The 21561-nt window shown below is 32.5% G+C and overlaps 1 protein-coding gene across 2 annotated transcripts in view; it reads right to left on the bottom strand.

Annotated features, from left to right (window-relative positions):
* The window catches only part of Awh (LIM/homeobox protein arrowhead), a 148519-nt gene that overhangs the window by 17848 nt on the left and 109110 nt on the right, over positions 1-21561 (bottom strand). The window lies entirely within an intron of this gene.

Below are 21561 nucleotides of genomic sequence, written 5' to 3'. Positions count from 1 at the left end.
TTGGCAAAAGAAAATAAAAACGTCCCTCATGCTTAGAAAGTAGTTTTTTGCAACTGTATTTACCTGAATCTATCTGCAAAAGAAATTTGCTTTCAATTTTTTCATGAGTTCCTTTTCTATCCATGATAAAATATCCAAGCAATATTTCCTTTTGTTTACCTTCACAAAGCACACTTCACTGTCTTCAACTATTTTACACCAGCAGCAGCTGATATCTTCTTGAGCTCCCACAAGTGTAGAAGTAGTCATCTTAAATACAAAGCACCTTAGCCTTAAAACTGTAGAATTAAACCATTGATTGACCAGTCCCTGTATAATAGCAAGAGCCGAATTTAATGCAATTTACATTTTTCTATTTATTATTCTTCATGAAATACTACCGTATAAAAGATTTTCATCAGACATTTTATATTTGGAATATAACAAACCACACGCGCGATAAGAGGAACAGCAGTTAACTAAGATAAAATAAGTCTAACTTAGGAATAATAGATACACATACTGTGCTCTAGTATAAGGACAAAGAAGTAGTATTTTTCCCCCACTGGGCTTGAAAATATCTGTGCTATAATTTTCTTGGTCTATTTATCTCAATGTCGCAGTTCTACAGAGTGTATCAGTACAATGGTGGCAAACTTTCGGGAGAGATAGAGTACAACTAGACGATGGGAAATCATAATAGTAATTCATGGTTGCAAACGCTTTCCTGGCGCGGTACTGACGACACAAAAGTCAAGAAAGAAAGGACACTAACGGGGTAAGAAAGCATATTCCTTATTCTAAGTACAGCAAAAACAAAGGAAAAAAAAAACATAAAGAGGTAACGATCGTCGTCGAGGAAGGTGTTCGAAATTACGACCCGGACCGTGATGCAGGAACTGTGAGTCACGAATGGAACTTCCATGCGATCTTCCATTAGTGATGCAGATCCTCCATGCGCCGGAGAAGTGAGGCCTGCATCGCGGTCCGGGATCGTAATTTCAAACGCCTTCTTTAATGACGATCGTTATTCGTTTTTATTCTTATTATTATTCTCTGCAGTACTAAACATGATAAAACATGTTATGTCTCACTGTTTGTGTCCTTCCTTTTTCGCGTTTTGTGTCGTCACTACTGCGCCAGGAAAGCGTTTCCGACCACGCTTTGCTATGTGATTTCCCATCTTCTAAGTGTACTCTCTCTCTCCTGAACGTTTGTGACAGCTGTAATGATACACCTTGTATACAAACATTACTAACACCAAAATATAAAAAAATGGATTTTTCAAACTGCTGTATTAATGGGTTGCAAATTTCTGGCTCTCTGAATCATAGATAACTTTAATAATTAATTTAATTATGTTTAATATTATATTTAATAATAGTAGGTAGAATACGTTGGTTCTGGAACACTGGAGTTAAGGATGAGGGATCGGAGAGGGTAGAATTTACTGAGGCACTCATGGGAACGTACCGCTGCTCCGTTATCAAGGACGCATTACAGCTGTACGTGACATTACGGATTGCTACATGCGGAGTCACGCACATGTCTCCTCCTGCATGGAAATGGTTGCATATCATTGTCTGGGCTTCTTATGATTGGATGTCGTAGATCCTGACCAAAGTTTATAACAGAGACGCTGGGCCTTTCTGCCTGTGCTGCACACTTCACTGTTGTTTTCGCCCTTCCTGTTTTGAATCAAGACATGTTATTCGAGGTAAGTGTTTTTTTTTTTTTTTTTTTTTTTTAATCATAGATAATTTTTCTGTTTATGCGTTTCTCTTTAGTTTGCTGTGAAAATCGTATATTTCTTGCATGGTTTTTATAGTTTTTCTTTATTTTTTCTTTTCTATTTTTTTTTTTTTACAGTTTATTGATATTTCGTATATGAATATTAATGATCGTGCATTTCTTAAATTATCTCTAGTATGTATTCCTTTTACTAATGTTAACTGTAAATCTTTCTAGGTAACTACTTTTTCAGTTGATTAATATTCCGTATTTTCAGATTACCTTATAAGGTATTTCTTCCACTTTCTTGGCATACCTTCGTGGTGTGGTGGTCTGCACACTGAGCGCCTCTTCCAGAGGTCCACGGTTCGATTCCCGGCGAAGGCGGTTGCACATTTTTCAATAAGGTATTTCTCCCACCTTCTTGGCATGGCTTCGTGGTGTGGTGGTCTGCACGCTGGGTGCGTCTCTGCAACCTATCACGCATTTCTTAAATTAGTTGTAGCATGTTTTCTTTATACTCATGTAAATCTCCTTAGTTAATTAATTTTTCACTATTTCATGTTTTAATATTATCGATTCCGCTTTTCCTAAATTATCTGTAGCATGTTTTCTTTTTTACTAATGTAAATCTACCTAGTTAACTATTTTTTCAATTCATTAATCTTTTATGTTTTAATACTACACATCACACATTTCTTAAATTATCTCGATCATGTTTCCTTTTTCCTAACGCAAATTTTCTTAGTTGTTAAATATTTTTTCAATATGAAAATTTCTATATTTCTTGCATCGTTTTTGTAGCTTGAATTTATACTTTTCAGATGGATTTGGAACACCAAAGGATCTTTCCTCGCAAAAAAGCTCGTATAGAAGATGAGATACTCAAAATATCCCAGGAGCACTAGCTGAGTCGGCCCTATTGATCTTCACAAAATAAAGATGAATTGATCAATTGTTGGTAGTTGAAAAGGATATGTCGTTTTACATAGTAGCGAGTAAGAATAATAACGTCTGAATTCATGTACAGAAGTTTGCAGAAAAGAATAATTTCTAATGTTCTTCCTTTGAGGATGATGATTCCTGCGACGTGGTATGATTTCATGAATAAATTCCCATACCATTCCAAGTATTCGGAAGCATCCTTCATACCCAACAATCAGTTGACGAAATTTCACGTAAACTCATAACGTATTCTTCAACAATTTGTTAGGCCCACCAGAGGCCGAGCTGTAACGTCGCTGAACACTGGTAGTTCGGTCCGTCCGAGGTTCGAATCCCGCGAACGGGCTGGCTGCATGGGTGTTTTCGTGGTTTTCCTCATGTGTAACTTGTATACGAGCCAGTTTCCCTTAAAAAGTCCTCCACGAAGGCATCCCTCCCTTAAGGGAGATAGCCCTACAGTGCTTTGCCGTAATCTAATAAACCAAACCAAACCAACAGTTTTTTAAAAGCCCCAACCATGGCTTCCACTTCGTGTCTGATCCTTTGAAATTAGACTTGTATCAAAGAGGAAAACTTTCCGATTTATGTAGTGAAATAACGCAGACTATCTAAACTATTGTTTTCCAAAATACCTTGTAGAGACATTAGGTATTTGGAAACAGGAGAGATGAAAAATGAGCAACGCCTTCGCCGGGAATCGAACCACAGACCTCTGGAATACGCGCCCAGCGTGCAGACCACTACACCACGAAGGCATGCTAAGATGGCGGAAGAAATACCTTATAACCTTACCTGAGGAAACAAGAAAATGGCGATCGAGATACCAGCAGGTAGAACATTTAACTAGTGAGCAATTCATGCAGAAAATTAACAAAACGATTTACGAGAAACATTTAACCAGTCTCGACAAGGTATTTATTTATCTACAAGGGATGTATAGTCACCTCTAAATAATGCAGACAACTCAAGAAAAAGCTATTAATAATACTGATAAAGCAATATTGTCAATGAACTTTACAAAAATAGTTATAGTTTAAGAAAAATATTTAAACAATGAAATATTTCAAATATACTTTCAATTTATCTTTTACAAAACAAATAAATTAATTCAATGAAACATTTTCGTCTTAGAAGACAAATAAAGTGAAACATCTTCGAGTTATAAAATCTTTTTTAGTCTTCAGGGAAGTTGAAATGAATATTTTTCACCTTTTAAAATAGTAAAATGAAATATTTTCATCTTAGAAAAAGAAACATAAACGAAATTTTCCGACTTAGAAAAGACAGAAGTGAAACGATTTCGACCTAAAAAAAATTTGAGCGAATTTTTTTTCGACTTCGTAAAATCAAAGTGTAACTTCTCTAATTTTCCATTACAATTGCCATTAGGACCAAAAGAAACTTTTTGTTTTTAAATTATTGTTATATTTTTTTGAGTTGAAAAAGTTTCACTTTAAATTTTTAGAGATCAAAATTTCCACTCTTATTTTATCTATGGGAAGCACTTTGATTTTACAAAGTCGAAAAACGTTCACTTAAATTTTTCTGCCCTAGACCATCCTATTTAAATAATGTGTGAATTGCAACTTCTAGTAATAGGATTAATTATGAATTAGTAGAAAGCATATTTGCATAAACACTTAAAATAAGTTTTGCTGCAAGCAAACTGATTCTACAAGAAATGTTTCGGATAAAAAATAAATACGTGTACACTTTTAAGCAAGAGTATAAGCTAATTTTTTATTTAATACAGCACGACAAAGCACATGAGAAATAACGATGTCTTCTTGGAGGACTTTCTAACGGAAAGTGGTTTGTATTCATAACTGCGACTACAGCTGCATTAGTTATAGTTTTAACAATAAAATTAACTACAATGAATCATCAGCTTGATAAAAGATAGCTTAAATTTTAAAGAAAAATTAAAGATCTCATGTTTAGTTGAATGACAGTATTTTGAAAAACTGTTATACGCGAGATCACATGGACGTTTATTTAGGATCTTACATTTCACCCACTGACAGTACTTCCCGAAAACTGTTTCTAGATTATTTACGCTCATTTTCATCCATTAATTTCAGAGGCGCGATCGTGTCTACAGATTTTGTTTTCACAAGGAGAATATTTTATATCATAAGTAAAAATAATGCGACTTTTTCAAGGTTTAATAAACTGCGAGTTGAAACAAATTTATTTTTAATTAAATTACAATTCTAGTTAATATGCATATACAGTATAATTATAACTGCAGCTGTCATTTTATTATGGGTGTAATTGTAATGCAATTGTAATTACAAATCGTGCAATACAACCGTGTGATAATTCAACTCGAATTGCATTGTCATTGAATTACAATTACATTTGAATTATCTGCAGTTACAATTATGTTGTAATTCTACAATTTATAATACAATTACATTGTAACGGAATTATCTGTTGCTACAATTACATTGTAATTGCCTGACTTATAAGTACAAATGCATTGTAATTGAAGAATTTCAGATTATAATTACAATGTTATTGCTTTGATTGTAATTGCAATTACGATTACATTGTTGTAAGGATTAGTTAATTTTATTAACAGTTAAATTTTCAGTTAAACTTCTTTCCTGTCAAATTCTTAACTTCAACTTACTACTTCCGGCCACAACGTACATAATGAGGAAGAGGGGTATTTAACCGCGTAGTTCTACTTGCTGAGTTAGAGAGAATCAGAGTTTCTGATTAGCGCGCGTCCGCCTTTTCGGCTACTCTCTCTCAAAGCTGCTATTACGCTCGGCCGTACTCATGCCCTTGATAGCTTTGCAGTCATCTCGTGTTTAAGTGGCCAACTCCATTAAAACTTTGATAGCTTCGGCTATATCGCTTTAGTTTAGATTAATTTTAGTTTACTTCTTAGCCTCTTAAGTTCAAGCCCAAGTGTCGGCTTTTATTGTACACTCCAAGATGAAGTTCTGTTAAATCTTATTTGAATAATAAAGGGTTATTTACCCTTCCATCTTGTTGTTTCTTGTCACACGAACTCAAGCGATTATTCGCTGATCAGTTCTTAAGATTCTTCACGTTCAACTGTAACTTAGCATCTACAAAGTGAAGAACTCTACATTGTAATTACAGGTACAAGTAATTACACTTGTAATTGCCTGACTTATAACTACAATTGCATTGTTACTGAAGAAACTTCAAATTACAATGTATTTTCTTTCATTGTAATTACATATATAAGTAATTGCAATTACAATGTAATTAATTACATTGCAACTGAACTACTTACATTTGCAATTACATTGTAAATGAATTGCTTATATTTGAAATTACATTGTATTTGAATTATTTAATATATCTGAAATTACATTGTAATCCTGTTTTTAAACAGTTACATTGTAATTGAATTATGTCCGACTCTGGTTACAACCAAGAGCGCATAATCGTGATTGGTGAGGCACTAGAGGCAACGTTTTTGCTCTGAAGTACTTTACTGCTAAACGAATAAAAGATCCCTCAAAATCGACGGAATAGTGCATGAAGCCATGTGTCATGAAATCCTTATCCATCATCTTGTATTAAGTGGACTCATCTTATTAGTCAAGAAATCGGCTTTTAATCAAGAAGGAAATGATCCTAATCCTCCTTAAAAGCTCTGAAAGTACTATTTAGCAGAAACAGAAGCGCATTCCATATTGCCCATCACAGAGGCCAGACGTCAATTAAATTGCTTGCTGGAACATTCTGTAAATCAGTAGCTCAAAAAATCCAAAATTTTCCCAAAAGACACAATTTAGGACCAAGTATAAGGAATTTTGGAGGGGAGGGGTGAACTTAAAGCAGGAGGTATTCTAAAATTAGCAAAGTGAAAAAGCTGTATACAAAATTCTGATTTTTTTGTACTATATATTGATAGTTCAACACTGATTTTTTGGTACTATATGTTAATACTTTTTGGTACTATATGTCGAGTGGAATAAATACTATATTCTTAAATATTAGCGTGTGAATTTCAAATTATTTGTAACATAATCAGGAGTGAAAAATAAAAAGGCCATTTTGATAGTACTCTTACACAGCACTTTAGAAGTTGTACCAAATGCATTTGTCTCCATTATTTCCAGTAGCCGCTTTGAAAATTTAAAAAAAAAAATAAATAAATAAATAAATAAATAAAAATAAATAAATAAAAAAAGTGGGAAGACAGAAAATATTGAATCAAAAGAATTGATTGAAAAATGGAACTCTGCATACATTGTTTTTGGTAACAATTTGTTTTTAATGTATTGTTGTATCAAATATTTTAAAAGCGGTAAAACCGGATTTTATCTTGTACTTCCTATAGCGTAACCGCACATTACAGTTCTTTGTCTCACTGCCCGTCTCCACGCCAAAGTATATAGAAGGTATTCCTTTACGGATCAAAAGAGCAAATAAATATGTACCATACCGAAAAATAATTATCATAATGAAAGCAGTATAACTTCTTTAATAAATTAAGTACTTGTATGTTCATTCAACTTTAGACTAAAATAACTGAACTTTATGATGCTTTAGTTTAAAACCGCTTTAACTTGTTATGTCGCTTAGTTTCTGGCAGAGGTTCTGAAACTATGGTACATATATCACTAATGGTACACCATATTATTTTCAGGTGTACAATTTTTGCAATAAACATTTAAGTGAGGTTTCAAAACGAATGTAAAAGGGCACGCTTTTTAGTACATATATCGGCTCATGACGGTACATATATTTTTTATTCTTATTTATGTGATACCGAGTTTAAAAAGTTTGATAACCTCTGTTTTAGATTTCTAATTCATTTTGAGAGAAATACGGAAGGGTCTGTCTTTTTCAGGAGCAACATATTTGCATGATGTGCTATTTGATTAAATTGACGTTAATATAATACTAAAGACATTTAAAAATTAATTTTCACTCCTGGATAACGAAAAATTTTCAGCTGTGGATATTTAAAAAACTTACAACATGTGAATCTCGGGAAAATGGAGAAGATGCTCAAGTACTTGCCCTCACCATATCTAGGCTGTGTTACTAAATTAAAAACAGCTTTATTTGACATTAATTTAAATGTAAAAATGCCAACCTATAATTTATATGAATCAGAGCTTAAATTGGGCCAGAACCCGTCTTCGGTACTTCATAGTTTTGGGGATAATTTATAATTCTACATGGCGCGCACCGGAGCCTTAAAATAAGGCCCCGGCACTTCTTTTATGTAACTGAACAATTTCAGCAGAAACTTGGTCTTGAAAATTTTATTTTTAGTAATAAAATGATATTAAAAATCGCTTATTAAATTTTAATTTATCTTTTTGCATTTCATTAATTTGAAATTTTAATTATTTAAATACTTTAACCGTTAATTATTTAATTTTTTAATAATGAATTATTTATTTATTAATGATTTTATCAGTCATTTTATTTCTTTATTTATCCTTGTTCCTCTTGTTCTTCCATAGGACTACGAAATTTAGAAATTAAGCCCTGATATGATATCTGTGAATTACAATAATAAAAGTGATACTTGGCGTAATCATGTGAGAGAAAAAAATGAACAAGAACATAGCTTCAAAAACCATGGATTTTTAGTAGTTTGATGGAAGAATATTAAGTATGTAGGCAAAACTAATTCGAAAAGCTAATAATAATTAATTATTAATTTACAAATAAATAATTTTCCGTACTTTTGGTTTCTCGTGTCATCGACAGATGGCGCTATGTAGTGTGTCTCCGTGCATCAGAATTTTCTACAGCTATAAAGCTCTTTTACTTCTTTAAAACCCTTCTTTACTATTATCTTTTTCCCCTTTGTTTGTTTGCAGTTAATCTCTTAACTGCATTTAACATATTTTCCGATTAATTAAAAGAAAATTAAAATGAGAATCCTTTGAAACAGTTCTAGTTTAAGAGCGAAATTGTAATCCGCTTCGCAGTTTCAAGTTCAACCACCATAAGAAATTTAATCATGTTGTACATTTTTTACGTCTCCTGCTTTAAAAATAACCTGACTCTACAACGTAACACTTCATTTATTGAGGATTTAGTTTCACACTTGCCATTCCTGTTTCTCAGTGGGTTTGATATTTCAGTTGTACATACTTTCCAATTTTTTTTCAAAATATTTATTTGAATTTTTTAAATCTAAGATTTTTATTTTAGAAAACTTATAATTTGAATATTTTAACAAATTTTTAACAATGGACTCTAAAAAATTGTTTCACATTACATTATTTCACATTTCAAGAAAAAGTTGGAGTTTCTCACAGTTTGTTCCACATTTCAGTTTGTTTGTGCAGTTCCAAATCTACTTCCTTTTCTGATACGTAGTCCTGAGAGTATTTAATAATGCTGTATCATTGTTCTGTTTTTGCACTTATACTTGACAATATTTGAGGTTGTCTTATAAATTAAAACACTGCCGATATATTCAAGCACTTATTTCTCAGGATTAGGGAATTCTATTGCGAAAGAGATTTCTCGTTTCTATAACAGATTATGGTAATGCACTCAAAGTATATCTGACTAACAGAAGAGATGTCTTCGTGGAGGACTTGAGGAAAATGTTTCTTCAGAAATGGATACATCTATGCTTTCTGTTTTATATTTCAAGTTTCATGAAATATTTGTTAAATATTTACATTTTATGAAAAAGATATGTGATATTTACGAGATTCCGAACAATATAAAAATAAAATCTAAAACTGATAATGAAATGATTTGGAGTAATTTTATAAAAAATAAAGGATATAATTGGATAGCAGAATTTGTAAAGTTGGTAAAATTAATAAAGCTAGAGTTGTTATCACCTGGAAGTTAAATTTTATCGCTCTATTTATAAAAATTGTGAATCTATAATTAAATACAAAAAATTTGAATGCGATTGTGGTAAAAATATACTTATGCCTAAAAACAAAGAAATCTTAGAAGTAATTCCCATCTAAAGAATTTACATTCACAAAAATAATCCTATACAGGATGTTTCATACTGAATAGAACAAAAAGAAAGCCTGCCTGTGAGCGCTTTAATTACTTTATTTTGATTCGAGCACTTCAGTTATCCACTGCTTTAGTTGCTGAAAGTCCTGTAAAATGGACGCACGAACACCTTGTCTTTAACAAAACCAGATAAGAAAAAATCACAAGGGGTTAGATCTGGGGATCTTGGTGGCCGAAAAAGCAATAATATATCGCTTGACCCAGCAAGGCCAAACCAGCCATGAAGAAGACTATCGTTCAGGTAATGGTGTGCATTTTATGCCAATGTGGTGGAGCATCGTCTTGCTGCAGAATGACAATTAACTCTGCCAGAAACGTGAAAGGTGTGTTCGTCCGTAAACACAAGTCTGCTCGCAAAACCTTCTACCTCCTGTGCAAATACTCACAGAAAGCTTTACGCTGGTTTGTCGGAAGATTTCATCGCCTGAACCATTTGAAAGGTGTATAGCCGGAATTGTAGACGTTTCAGTAACCCTGCCACACTGTTACATGAAGCACAATGAGTTCAGAACTCGCACGTCGCATTGATTTTGTGGGACTTTGTAAAAACGTTTTACGAGCTTTTTCAACCCTTTCGGTTTTGGCTGCTGTTCGTCCTGGGCTGTTTTTCTTACACAAACAGCTTGTGTCCTGAAACTGCTTCATCCACCGTTCGATGTTGTGACGATGCGGTGGTTCTTTACCAAATTTCGCCGGAAAATGTCTTTGAATGACAATAAACGATGATGTTTTAGCGGATTCCAAAATACAGTACGTTTTCTTCTGCAATATGGCGCCATTTTGATTAGTAGTGTCTCTAGCAGCGATTTCGTAACAGGAAGATTTTTTGCTGTGTCCAAAATAAAACTTTTGTAGTTTCTGAATTAATTTGTTTCGGCTTAACAAATCAGTTACAGAATTCGTACTATGCTATGCTTTTTGTCCCATTCAGTGTTTACACTATATAAGTGGAGGGTTATGAATTCATGACGATGGAACAACTGCATACATGTTGCAAATAACATAGTATTCATAATTATTCAAAGCTTAAAACAGCTGATTTGATTAATCATTTAATTAAAAAAGAAAAGCTGCTTCCTTTCAAACTACATTAAAATCAAAAGCAGTTAAACAACTTCAGGTTTATTGCAAACAACATAATATCGATAAATATACAAAGCTTAAGAAAAGAGTTTAATGTAATATTTCTTTAAAAAATTTATTTTCGAAACTAAAGAAACCTAGAGAATCACAAATTAAATATAATCACAGTGTAAATGGTATTAAAAGGCCCACCAGGAGCTGAGCGGCAGGAGCCGCTGAACACTGGTAGTTCGGTCCGGGGTTCGAGTTCCGGCTAACGGGCTGGCTGAATGGGTGTTTTCGTGGTTTTCCCTATGTATACCATGGATACGAGCCATTTTCCCTTAAAAAGACCTCCACGGGCCACCCCTCCCTTTATGTGTAGTGACTAAAGGCGGAGCATGTAATAAGCAAGAAATAAATGGTATAAAAAACATATGAAAGTCATCATCAACGAAGTTTGATACATACAGAGATAGCGTGCGTAATGATTAAGAAACTGTGCTAATGGATACCGCTTTTAAATCAAGTTTAGAAATATGGAGAATTAAAAATAAAATTATGACTCCTCTTGAATATTTAGTCAAAGAAAGATTGTGATTGAAAAAAAAATTCAAATAGTGTGAAAAATAGAAAACTAAACGTAAGTTAAAATGGTTTTGTATGAACAGAAATGGAGAAGAATTTAAAGAGTATTCGTTTAAACATCTGATGCTAAGCCCAGTATTAAGCCTAACGGATTTTGATGGCTTTTATGATTATACCATTGATACACTGATTAAAAAATCAGATGACTTTAAGGGGACTCATACACCTTAAAACCCATAAGATGTGCGAATAGGTGACTGTCCCAAGAATTGGGATAACTTATTTATTTTAAAAGCAATTACTAACAACTTTTTACAGCTGACTACATAATATAGCTGCTTTCTGAAATAGTAATCAGAAAGTTTGTGTTGCCACAAATATTTTTATAATTTTATATAAATATTTTATTATATATAATATATTAAAACAAATATTTTTATAATTATAATTTAATCCGCTTTGTGACAACATTTTCCGTCATGTTTCCAATTGCGCGCACAGTTTAAAACATCCTGTTTCATAATTTAATTCCATATTTAATGTATAGCTTTTATAACATTTGAAAACTACTGTGAACCTAAAATTCTAAAAATTTCATGTTAAATTTTTATTTTATTTGGAGTTGAGTTTATAAAATGTATTTTATTAAAAAAATTTGTAATGTTTCCGTCCATAAAATTTTTCAATGCTAAGATATTCATCAGATTGTTGGTTCAGTTAGAAAGTAGTGCCCATATAAAGAATTCCATCAAATGTCAAGTATGTACCATTAGCCATTTTTAAAATATCATGCGCGCAAGGTGGAAACATGGCGAAATATTTTGTCACAAAGAGGATTAAATTACAAAAATATTTGTGGCAATACAAACTTTCTGGTTACTAGTTTCCAAAGCAGCTATATTATGTAGTCAGCTGTAAAAAGTTGGAAGTAATTGCTTTTAAAATAAATAAAATATCTCAATTCCTGCAACAGTCACATATTTGAAGATCATGAGGGGGTTTAAGGTGTATGAGTTCCCTTAATACAAAATGATTAGGACGGACACTTATAGAAATTAAGTACTTAGAATTCAGAATTAACAAATACGATCCTTTTCATGGATCATCCTATAATGATTCACCAGAAATAATTAAGAAGAAACAAAGCAATTATAAACATAAAAAGGGAATGACAGTGTTTTATGTGGTCTATTCTATCAGCTCTTTATTCTAAAAAAGTTCATCGAGAAAAAGTATCAAAATATGTAAAACTGGAAAATAACTTAAATTTTAAAGGAACTGAATTTCTTGTATCTCTAGATAACATTAAAAAAATTTGAGAAATAAGCAATTTATCTGTAGATGTATATGGTTATAAAAAAAGCAAGATATCGATTAAGAATCACCGATAAATTAGAAAAACATTTTTATTTTGTGTGAAAGATAATCAAAACGTTCATTGTTGTTGGATTAAATATATAAATAGATTAATAAGAACTGAAATAACTACATATGCAGTATTTCTATCCCATAGGTATTTAAGATACTTTTATTCAAAAGAGAACTTGCAAACACATGAAACTGATTGTGCACGTAATAATAATGTAAAAACTGATTGTGCACGTAATAATAATGTAAACATACTGTATAATACCCGAAAAAGACACAGATAAAATTTGAAAATTATAAAAGATGAATGATAGTACCATTTGTAATTTATGTCGATTTTGAATCCTTTTTGAAAAAGACAGACAAATATTTGTTAGCCAGATCTAACAAACTCTTACATAATGAAATATCAAAAACATGAAGCCTTTAGTTTTAGTTATTGCATTAAATATCGTTACAAAATGTCCAGGCCCACCAGCGGCCGAGCGGTAACGTCGCTGAACACTGGTAGTTCGGTCCGAGGTTTGAATCCCGCGAACGGGCTGGCTGCATAGGTGTTTTCGTGGTTTTCCCCATGTGTAACGTGTATACGAGCCAGTTTCCCTTAGAAAGTCTTCCACGAAGGCATCCCTCCCCTTAGGCAGATAGCCCCAGTGAGCTTTGCCGTAATTAAATACACCAACACACCAACACCACCAAAATGTCCAGACGCGGTAAGATGGCTTACCCTCAAAGTAGGTTTCGGGTTGCCATAAAATGGCAAGGGAGGGCAGGGTTGCCAATTTGGCGAGAAATCGCTCATTGCCCATTTGGCGATAAAATTTTCGATATGCCAGGGACGGATGGAGATCCTTCTGGAATGAATTCTTACCGGTTTAGCCCAGAATGTTCTCGAACACAAGCCAAAAACTATATAAACCCTGCTAGTACGCGGAGAATCAGTCAGTCAGTTAGTCCGTGCGGAGAAGATCGAGTTGACAATCGGTCAGCGAGTGCCGAGTGAGTCGTCGAGTGCACCGAAAGAGTCTCTTAGTGTATCGCTGTTAGTGCATCATCGAGAGTGTGTGTTGAACTCCGGAAACGACTTAATCTAGGAGTCGAGAGCTGTACTTTAGTGTATCTTCGAGTGCATCGCGAGTTGTAGCGTGGAGAGTCTCGAGAGTACATAGAGTTCCAAAAACGAGCAGAGTCGGGAGCTGTACTCTGGTGCTTTGCAGTGAAGCTGTCTCCACCGTTATAGCTTGATATTGTGAAGGCTGTATCCCTGATTGTGTCAGCGTGTTTATAGTAGTTTTTCGACGACTGTAAACATGATTTTGAAGCTGTCCTGATTGATATTGGCTAAATAAAGTGTGTTTTTATACTTCATCCAGAACTGTCGTCTTTATTCACTCCAAAATCCTCACGAACCCCGTAACGAACGTACTAAAGGAAGACAAAAGGTAACAACTGGTGTCAGAAAAAAACGTAACAACATATATATGAGTTTCATAAATTAACTGTTATTTATAAAGGAGTTGATGCAGTTATTAAATTTATATCAATGTTAACAAATGACGAGAAAAAAAATTATTGATGAAATAATGAAAAAATATAAACACATTAGGAACATAGCAGACTATGATGAAGATGATTACAAAACTACAAATGTTTGCCATATATGGAAAAGAGATATGTTCCCTCATGCTTCTTATCATAAAAACAAAGTTTTAGATCACTGTTATTTTACTGGAAATTGTAAAAAGACAGCACAAAATATTTGCAAGTTAATATATCAAATTCCTAATTTCATTCCTGTAAAAATTCAAAATTTAGAAAAATGCGATACCCATTTATTTATAACAGAACTTGAATGCGATAAAAGAAATACTGAAATCTTTCCAGATAGCGACAAAAAATTGTAATGGCTTTTAGTAAAAAAAATCGGGAAGACGAAATTGAGGTTTATAGATTCATTTAAATTTATGCCAACCTGCACTAATAATTTACGGTAAAACCTTGGTCTGGAAATGCGTAGATAAAGTTCAAAATTTTATTCTGAGGAAAAATTAGGTTTTATAACACAAAAAGATATTTCTTGTTATGACTACATGGATTCTGAAGAGAGCTGTAAAGAAACAAAATTACCAGCTCATTCGTTAACACATTAAATGAAATTAAATGAAGAATATAAGCGGGAAAAAAATTGAAATGAATTTGAGATTAAAATTTTAGTTAAATACATAGATTTATATGTAAAATCTAATTAATATTAGCAGATTGCATGGACTTCACTATTTTTTTTTTCCGGTAGGAATGCTCCATTCCTTTGTAAGAACTGCTTTTAGAAGTCCTTTCGAAGAAATGTCATGTTTCCTTATTCTTTATTCGGCTCACCAGCGACCGAGCGGTAAAGTCGCTGAACACTGGTAGTTCGGTACGAGGTTCGAATCCCGCGAACGGGCTGGCTGCATGGGTGTTTTCGTGGTTTTCCCCATGTGTAACGTGTATACGAGCCAGTTTCCCTTAGAAAGTCCTCCACGAAGGCATCCCTCCCCTTAGGCAGATAGCCCTCGTGTGCTTTGCCATAATTAAATACACATACATACAATACTTATTCTTTATTCAAGCTCATTTCGTATACGTTTGGAGTAAGCTTGAAGAGTCGGGATAATATAGAGCAGTTTTGATAACATCGGGACAGTTGTATAATAACCATAAGCGAAAAACAGTTAGGATCATTATCCTATTAGAAATTGAATTCCAAGCTTCCTTGCAGATGTTTTCAAATTTTCATTAAGAATGCTTACATATTTATACTGATTTGTATTATTTTCTATAAAAGCTGAATTTTCCATCTCAGAGGTAGCAAAACATCCACAAACTATTAGGCCTCTGCCCCCATGCTTAATAGTAGGTATGGGGGCGGCTTCATTTGTCTTTTGTCACTCAGTAATTTGTTAATCGAACCCATATGTATTAAATCTTGACTCTTCTATAAGTATAACTTTATTCCAATATGGTAAGTCTTGGCACAGATTTTTGCAATATGGCAATATGGCATAGATCGCAATATGGCATAGATTTTGCGAACGTCAGGCGTATTTTCATTGTTTTATTGTTGACGAAGAATTTCCTTCTTGTTGATCGCCCATTCTATCCATAATCCGTAATGAGTTCTGTAACAGTTTCAGGGTTAAATTTTATTGCAACCGTTCTTCTAAATTCATTCCAAGTTTTATGGCACAAATTTTTGGATTGTGTATTTTACTATGATGAGTGTCCGATTCCTTGCTGTTCGTTTGCAATGCGATCTAGACTTCAATGTATTTTCAACAGCTTCGAATAATTTACACGGCTTTAATACATCCAAGATAGTTGAATGCTTTACAATTAAATTTCTAACAGAACTTGTTAGTTTGTAGAGCTTTAATTTGTAGTACCATTATCACTTCAGAATTTTTAGTATATTTTCCGAAATAAGTGATATTTTCCACATGAAGAAGACAATTCTTGTAATGCATTTTTGTTTAAAAGAAAAATCATGACAAGAAACATAGTCTGCCGAAACCTTTCAACAAAATTTTTGAGTCACCGAATTATAATGCGAGTTATTGATTAGCCCTTTTTGAATAAATTGTTTTATTACAAAAAATATTTTGATGATATTTATTCTGCAAAATGCAAGGCTTAAAATACAGGGGAAAATACATTAGGGAAAAAAAATTGAAGTCTACGTTTCAATATTTAGTACAAGATTTATGCAAATACATTGCAAAAATACAGTTGCCGAAAACAAATGTGAGCCACTGTAACTCGAAATTTATCATTTGTCCTTATTCAATTCTTAAAGTATTCTTATTATAAAGTTTGCTATCATCGGTTTTAATTTTTTTTAATGTTTTTTATGAAAACATTTTATTTTCTATCATTTGCCCTCATCGTGCTTATCAAAAAAATCTCTCATTTAAAGTTAAGGTGATGAATGGTTGGGAAGTGTTAATATCGTTAAACATTAATTTAGACACATCTTTTAATTTTTTATTTAATATTTAATAGTAAAATCTAGATTTTTTAAATTTCCTTGAATGTGCCCTCATTCAGTCATTTATTAGCTACTGATACAATACAATGCTTTTACTTAGAAAAGAATTATGCCAATGTCTTAAAAAATATTAAAAGAATCAATTTAGCTAACTCAAATTAGTTAGCTCATTTAAAGAATTAAAGAGCATTAACTAATTGACATATTGTAAAGCTTTTATACAATTAAATTTTGACTGAGTAGAAAAGTTAAGTAAAAAGCAGAGCACTTTAAAGTTGATTTAATAGGATGGTGGTTCCGATTTAAGCAAATTTTGTTAAAAAATTCGCTATGGACAGTAATTCGTAGCTGACGGAAAATATCAATAAATTTCTGGGAAATAACTTCAAATGATTTTTAATTCGCAGTTTAAATATCGACAGCTTTAACTGAAGTGCAGGTTTACAGAGCTATATGCAGAGCTCCTTCGCCTCATCTGCTGCATCAGATGTAATAAATGAACTGCTTGTTTTGTTGTTTTACGTATTACGGCAAGGCAGCAGGAGCTACCTGCCTAAGAGGAAAAATACCTCTTGGACGAGTTTCACAGAGAGACTGTCTCATATTCACACTACAAATGGATGAAACAACAAAAATGCCCATGCAAGCAGTCCTTTCTCCGGGATTTGAGCCCGAGGTGAATTAGAGCTGTCAGTGGTCTTAGCCACTCGGTCATTGGTGGACCTACTGTAATCCTTTTTCCAAAGCTACAATAGTTTTGGCAAAAATGCTACACCGACAAAAAGGTATATTGTTTAACAATACAGATCATTTAAACTGAATTTCTAAAAGAATGTGCAAAAAGGTGAATATGAAATTAATAAATTTTCGGAGTTTTAAATATAGTTATATTTAATTTTGGAGTTATTTCAAGTAATGTTTTCTTACACGAATCGGTCACTGCTGGAATTTTTGAAAATGCCCATATCGTAATCAGCAGTGACTGAATACAAAGATTTTTTAAAAATTTTACGCAGACTGCTATGCTGTTTAAAAATACATTTAAATCTCTTTCAAGCTCGCAGTTTCTATTCTGTACATATGCATTCTGTACAAACTAAGCTGTATGAGCTACATCATTTTCTTCCCTTTTAATGTTTGTAGCTTTGGCAAAAATTCTACATTGATAAAAAGATACATTGTTTAACACTAGAGTTTAAGCACGTGGTTCGAAATCTCCTATCAGCCACCTTTAAATCAGTATATTAATGCGTAGTCATCTAAGATCATGTTGTAATCTCCTTCCTTTTCTCTCTCTCTTTTTTTTAATTTTTCGTTTCTTTCTTTTTTTCTATTTTTTTTAAAAAAAATAAGATTGTAAGATTTCGTTTTATTGTAAGATTTTATTTTATTTTTTCTAACAGTTATTTTTATTTTAGAAACATCCTTTCCTTCCTCATTTTCCAACCTACGCTTTCTTGCCAGAATGAGATTTTAGTTTTGCGCTTTAATAAAGTAGTGTAGAAACCACTACTTTAGCTGAGTTTTGAGCTGTCAAACAGAGCGTGTTTTGCCTTTCGGCCCCGTTGTTTCGCTGCCAGTTAAAGCTTGCTATTTTAAGGCCGTGCATATTAATTGCCTTTTAATCTACGCCGGTGAGCCAACTACGCGTTGAATATGTCCGTGCAGCTTCAGCTGATTTATTCAGCTTAGAATTAGTTTAGTTTTACTTTTTCTACTTATAAGTTAAAGCCATAAGCGTTGGCTATTTGTCCACCCAAGTGGGGTCATCTGTGAATACATTTGAGTTTAAAAAGGTATTTTAATTCTCTTTCTGTTGTTGCTTATCCAACAGAACTTAGCGAAGTAGTCGCTTGACAGTTCTAGTAAGTTCTAACAGTCAAATAACTTTAATTTAGCTACAACACTATAAAAACCTGTTTTTTTTCCATGTTCACAATGGGTTAAATGTCGTTACATTCTTTTCGTTTGGAGCAGGACACTAAGAAATTTATTTAACATAAATTTAATAAAGTAAAATTTATTGTTTGGGAAACTTAAATCTCACAGACTTCCAAAAAAAAAAAAAAAAAAAAAAAAAAAAACTGACAGCTAGATTTTCCTTTTTATTCTCTTTCATATCTATATCTATATATACATTTAATTTACGACTTACTATATATAAATAAATAAATACAATATTTTAAATGAATTTCATTTAAAAATAAAAAATTCCAAATATAATCTTAAGCAGAGCAGCTCCAGGCATAGACACAAAAGCGCCAACTCAGTTTTAGATCTCTAATTCTCGTAGAAGCAAGTTGTTCTCACAAGCGAAAGTAACATAAAAGTACACACTTTGAATTATTAATATGTCTAATTTACACGGCGCGCTAATTCTCTACAACTGTACCGTAAGTTGAATACAATTAAGTACTTTCTAAGATGCAGTGAATGCTATTTTCTCTTGAACATTATCACATATTAATCGAAGACACTATTTTTAGAATTTTTGTATTCTTATGAATATTTTTTTACTCCCTAAATATCAGTTTTAAAACAGAAATTATCCAAAACCGGAAACCAGCTACTCGCTGGGTAAAAAGTAACCAGTCTTTGCTTGAGCAGAAGAATTTACCGTATTTTTTACTCGCGTAATAATCGCCCTCACGTAATAGTCGCACCCCTGTTTTGAAGCAGAAAAAAAATCGTCAAAAGTGTACAATATTGTACAGTAGATTTTCCCCGCATAATAGTCGCACTTAGAGTTTCACAATGAAAAATTGGCAAAGAAAAGTGCGACTATTACGCGAAAAAATACGGTATATCTGATTATTATATATAATTTCAAAAGCCCATTCAGGGTGTAAGTCTTTTCAATACAAGCTTTAATTTGAATAAAATAAAATACATGGGGATATAAGGCCACCTGATGCAAGTATCTGCCGAAGAGGAGAGATTTAAGCCAGTCGCACTTGAAATCGATGAAATTTTATATAAAATATCAGGAACGTCGCCTTAGAGCCTGCGATGCATGTAAAACATAGCTACAAACTTAAATTATGAAAAAGAAATTATTATTTTGTAACTCAATCGCATACCAAAACCCTTTTTAATTACTTCAACTACACAGCTTTTTACAGAATTATTGATTTTATTTTAAATCAGGAACTTAGAGCAATACGAACTGCGCACTGTCGCATCTTCTGTTCTCTCATGATCGACTGTGCATGCTGACCAAATGCATACAATTGCACTTTGAATGCGAACAATACTGATCGTAAATATTGTTGCGTGCGTACGGGTTCGTTAAGAAATGAATGCGGTATCTTTAACGGTATCTTTCATCTCGTCTTTCATGGATTTAATCTCTTCTTTAACGGAATCTTTCATCTCTTCTTTAAATGCAGCAAAGGCTGCCATGAATTGCTTTAAATGTTCTTTCATCGCTCTTGTGATTGGCCTTCAATATCCCACTTCTCACACCAAAAATTGTTGCGTACGTACGGGTTCGTTAAGAAATGAATGCACAGGTCCGATGAAAAATGAACAAAATTTATTATTGTCACCACAAATATGCTTAAATTTCCTCAGATATTCGTGCAGTATTACAATATCTCACAGTAGTTATCTTTTAACTACTCAAACGTTCAACAAAACTTTTCAAAACAGCTAGAGAAAGTTAACCCGCGAATTTGCTACAGTCAACAAGAGCAATTTTCTAAACAAACTCTTAAAACAACAACAACTGAATTGAGAAGTTTTCCTCCTTTTTATAAGATTTTAAATCGCGCGCGAGAATTTTCTGGAACTTTCTCGAAATCAAAAAGAGATATTTATTTATTTATTTAAATGTTAAATGCACGTGCTCTTGTATTTTTAATTTTTCCGGCTTAGCTTTCTCATAATATTCGTCACGCGCTGCATTGCACAGGGAATAAAACAATTTAATTTATAATTCTACTAACATTAGCTATTTAAATACCAAATACGTAACAGTATATCTTTCTTTTATCTTCAGTGTAATAATTTGTTATAATTAATTTCCTCACCTTTCATTTGCTTTATTAAATGTTTTAATGTTTCTGAATTAATTTTAACTTATTTATTTTCCTTAAATTTAAATCTAATAATATTTTCATTCTTTTATATTTCATTTAATTTAATTATTAATTAACTATTATTGTTTTACTCATTTTTTCATCTTTACTCACAAACTTCAATAGGGCTTCGGTTTTCTGTGTTAAAAGCTAAACCATTACAGTAATATTAGAATAAATTTAGAGCTTTTCACCCACAGGCGATTAAGAAAGCATCTTAAGATAAATGAACAAATGAAAATATCTATGAAACTTTTCCTTTAAGACTTTAAAACTAGTGAAGTTTAGATTTTTTAACTGTAAACATTTCATTACTTTATATGCTATGCAACATTTAACAGTACTAATATTCAAATAATATTTTCAGTTTTCTAATATGTATACATATATATGTCTCAATTTTCATTCATTAATATTATTGTTTAGATATTTAGTTAGGCTGCATATTTTTATAAAAATTCAGTATAAGCCCCTGTGAAAATTTCGTCGATCAAAGGTGCTTAAAGTGATTCTGTTTACAAGGATAGTTCCCTTGAGCTATTTGCATCGTAATATACTTTACAATGGTCATTGCAACAACAAAAATAATAATAAAACAATCATATTTTTATAAGCTTATATCACACGCACAAAACGAATTAATTACTCACTGTTAATATTTTCCAAAAACACTAACTGATTATTTCCTCTTTATAAAGCCAAATGTGTCTAGTTTGGCTATCATCTGTAAATATATTTTAAGCAGTTAATTGTGTGTTATTTTGAATATAACTTTTAAGC

This window comes from Stegodyphus dumicola, chromosome X1 (genome assembly GCF_044657685.1).
Source record: "Stegodyphus dumicola isolate Sdum_Otavi_A_Nest chromosome X1, ASM4465768v1".
Classification (NCBI taxonomy): domain Eukaryota; kingdom Metazoa; phylum Arthropoda; class Arachnida; order Araneae; family Eresidae; genus Stegodyphus; species Stegodyphus dumicola.
The sequence above is the reverse complement of the archived record's forward strand: the minus strand, read 5'-3'. Positions and strand labels throughout refer to the sequence as shown.